Source organism: Bidens hawaiensis, unplaced genomic scaffold, assembly GCF_021521415.1.
Source record: "Bidens hawaiensis isolate Kalapana, Puna unplaced genomic scaffold, B.hawaiensis_p1.1 tig00017718_1, whole genome shotgun sequence".
In the NCBI taxonomy this organism is placed as follows: Eukaryota; Viridiplantae; Streptophyta; class Magnoliopsida; order Asterales; family Asteraceae; genus Bidens; species Bidens hawaiensis.
This window is the reverse complement of record NW_027492674.1, coordinates 1-3,974: the sequence shown is the minus strand read 5'-3', so window position 1 is coordinate 3,974 and position 3,974 is coordinate 1. Positions and strand designations below refer to the sequence as shown.

Below are 3,974 nucleotides of genomic sequence, written 5' to 3'. Positions count from 1 at the left end.
ATGTGTTACGGTGATAGTTGATGATGTGTGGAGGTGGTTGCCACCTTGGTGAATTAGGGGTAAAGATATAGAAGAAAGTTGAATGGTGTGAGCAAATGTGGAGATGGGTGCAGGTTGTTGTCACCGTTTTTTTTTTGGTTATTTATTACAATATTTTTAATTTAACAGGCAAAATGATCAATTTACCCTTAGGTGCAAGGCACATGACTTGACTTAACGAGAAAAATTGGGTTAGTGTCAAAGGACAAATGTTGTTGGATTTTTAAACGAAAAGGATAAAGTTCAATTTTGAAAATAAATGACAATGAGTGAAATCGAATAAAAACATAAAGGGCAATCTCTATAATTATGTCCTTTTTTAATCAAAGAAGCGGTTGGAAGGAGTTAAAAAGGCAATAATATAAATAGGGGGAGGGGCATTAATGGGTATTACTCATGCACCAATCAATCTTATATTGCCACATAATTTCTATCTTTAATTACCCACAAACCACAAAATTATTGGCAACACCTACCAACAAGTACCCTAGAACTTTATTAATTCATTTTAATTCTTAAATGGTCAACAATGAATCACTTTTGTGTGGCAAACCTTTGCTATAGAATGAAGCAATGCACCTTACCCACATGGGGTGAGTTGGTGTTGCCATATAGTTTGGAAGCTATACACTACCCATATGGGTGCCCGTAATGACTATTTAAAAGTATGGTAAAGTTAAAACACAAATTGAGACAAAAATAAAATGTGTGAGAAAGATTTGTGAACACAAAAAAACCCCTTAAAAATAAATTCAAAAAACTAATTAAAAAAATCACAACTCAAAATATAAATAAAAAATAAAAAAAAATTAAAAACTAAAATGTTTCCCCCATCATTCTCGTTCAAAAAAAACAAAAAACAAAATCGACGAACTGACACAATGCTGAGATCAAAGACACAATGACGAAAATAAACAAAAGACATAAGTATAAATAAAAAAGACACAATAAATGGAAAAATATAACACAATGCCGAACAAAATATAACTTATTGTTGAGTAATATAACTCAATATCAAGAAAAAAAAAAGACACAATGTTAAGGAAAAAAGACATAATCAATGACGAAAATAAAAACAAAACATACTGATAAACAAAAAGACACAATAATGTTTTTCACTCAATATTTTTTTTTAGAACGAGAAATACGATGAAAACATTTTTGTGTTTTTACTTTTTATTAAATTTTGAGTTATGAGTTCTTTTATTAATTTTTAAATTAATTTCAAAAGAATTTTTTATGTGACTATAAATCATTCCAATACTATCTCATTTTTTTCTGTTTTAAATTAACTTGACCTTTAAAAGTAAAGACAAAAAATTTATTGGACTATAATATATCATATCTTTTAAATTAATGCTGGTGACATTAAACTAAACTTTTATTATTATTATTATTATTATTATTATTATTATTATTATTTGAATGAAACAGTATTCACGACTTAAGACTTGAATATAAAAAGTTGAAATCCAAGAAAAGTCTCCATTGAGTTCACATCTTCATCTCCCACCAGCACCAAAAAATGGATTCTTTGAAGAAGCCAAATGGTGCAAACTCAAGCCCCCTCACTCCTCTCGGATTCATCGAGAGGGCCGCCACCGTGTACGCGGACTCTCCGTCCATCGTATACAACCAAATAACCTACACATGGTCCGATACCTTCTGTCGTTGCCGAAAACTAGCCTCATCCGTCATCCGTCTCAACATCGGAAGAGGCGACGTCGTTTCGGTCCTCGCACCGAACATCCCCGCCACCTACGAGCTTCATTTCGCAATCACCATGACCGGGGCAATAATCAACACCATTAATACTCGGTTGGACGCCCGCACCGTCTCAGTCATCCTCCAACACAACGAGTGCAAGCTGGTGTTTGTTGATCACCAGCTCACTTGTCTTATTGAAGACGCAGTTTCGTTGCTGCCGGGAAACTATGTTCCCCCGCGACTTGTTTTAATCGCGGACAACGAAACTGCGTCTTCTAGTGAATTGACCAAATTCATTACTAGTTATGAAGCTATGGTGGAATCTGGTGATCCCGGATTCAACTGGGTTCGACCCGAAACCGATTGGGATCCGATAACGCTTAACTACACGTCCGGGACGACATCCGCACCGAAGGGCGTGGTCCACAGTCACCGTGGGACGTTTATGGTCGCCGTTGACTCACTCCTGGAGTGGGGTGTACCGAAACAGCCGGTGTGTTTGTGGACCCTACCCATGTTTCATGCCAATGGGTGGAGTTATGTGTGGGGTATGGCTGCCGTGGGGGCCACCAACATCTGCCTTCGGAAGTTTGACGCGTCCACCGTGTACAACGCCATCCGGACCCACCACGTGACCCACATGTGCGGCGCTCCGGTGGTGCTGAACATGCTTTCGAACGGGGAGCCACTCAGCCACCCCGTTCGAATAATGACCGCTGGAGCACCGCCTCCAGCTGCCATTCTGTTGAGAACGGAGGCTTTAGGGTTTGACGTGACCCATGCGTATGGGTTGACGGAAACGGGTGGGTTGGTTATTGCTTGTTCGTGGAAACAAGAGTGGAACCGGTTGCCCGGGACAGAGCGAGCTCGGTTAAAAGCTCGACAAGGAGTTAGAACCATTGGGATGACGGAAGTGGATATTGTGGATCCTGAGTCAGGGGTTAGTGTGACTCGGGACGGGTTAACCCAGGGCGAGATAGTTTTAAGAGGCGCGTGTTTAATGTTGGGTTACTTAAAAGACCCTGAGTCAACCGCCAAATGCATTAAAAACGGGTGGTTTTACACTGGTGACGTCGGCGTGATGCACGCCGACGGGTATTTAGAAATAAAAGACCGATCAAAAGACGTAATAATAAGTGGCGGGGAGAATATTAGCAGTGTGGAAGTGGAGTCAGTGTTGTACTTGCATCCTGCGGTGGATGAGGTGGCCGTGGTGGGCCGGCCAGACGAGTTTTGGGGAGAGACGCCGTGTGCGTTTGTGAGTTTAAAGAATGATGTGGGGAAGCTGCAGCCGACGGCGGAGGAGATAATGCGGTTTTGTAAGGGAAGCTGCCGGGTTACATGGTTCCGAAGTCAGTTGTCTTTAAGGAGGAGCTTCCGAAGACATCAACAGGTAAGATTCAGAAGTTTGCACTTCGTGAATATGCTAAAAATTTGGGGTTTGCTGTAAAAAGTCGAATCTAAGTCGGCTTATTTAATAAGATTCTATATGAAAATAAATTGATACTTTTTCTTTAAGTGGTGGTGCATTGTTGACGTACTTTTTTTTTTTTCTTTTTTGAGATGGTGCCTAATTAAATTCATGTGAGGACAGAGGACCCTTCCAATAGATATTTATACGTAGTACTTTGTAGATATAAATAGAAAGAAGGAAAAAGAATGGCATTGAATAATCAAATTATTACATCGTGTAGTCTTTATTTTATAGTGCTACTAGTCAATTTTTGAAAATAAATAAATATTGTATTAAAGATTTAAATAGTGCGTAAACCAAAACAACATCTGATTTGCGTGTTTTACACTAAAAAATATAGTAAAGTGTTAAAAAATATGGAAACATTTTTGTGATGAAATAAAAGGGTAAAGTTAGAATACAAAGTACAACAAAAATGAAAATGGTGAAAAGAAATCTAATTCATTGATTTTATATTTAGATGGTGAAAATTAATTTAAAATTAAAATTAAAATTTGATAAGAAGACCATTAATTTAATAGCCACTTATTATGACTTCCTCACTCCACATGCAAGACACATGTCAATTCCCCCATCATTTTAAAACGTTCATAATTTTTTCATGCAATGTTTTTTTTTTTAATTTCATCATAATAATAAGAGTTTTTTTATCTTTAATGTGAATATCATATTGTTATATAAAAATAAAATAATTATGTGTTTTTTTATATTGTGCTATTTGGTTGTTCATTGTGTTTTTTAATTGGGTTTTTTT

At 37.4% G+C, this 3,974-nt stretch overlaps 1 pseudogene; it reads left to right on the top strand.

Moving 5' to 3' along the window:
* Positions 1-1,520: 1,520 nt before the first annotated feature.
* Positions 1,521-3,258, top strand: LOC143554510 (2-methylpropanoate--CoA ligase CCL4 pseudogene; annotated as a pseudogene).
* The last annotated feature ends 716 nt before the right edge of the window (positions 3,259-3,974 follow it).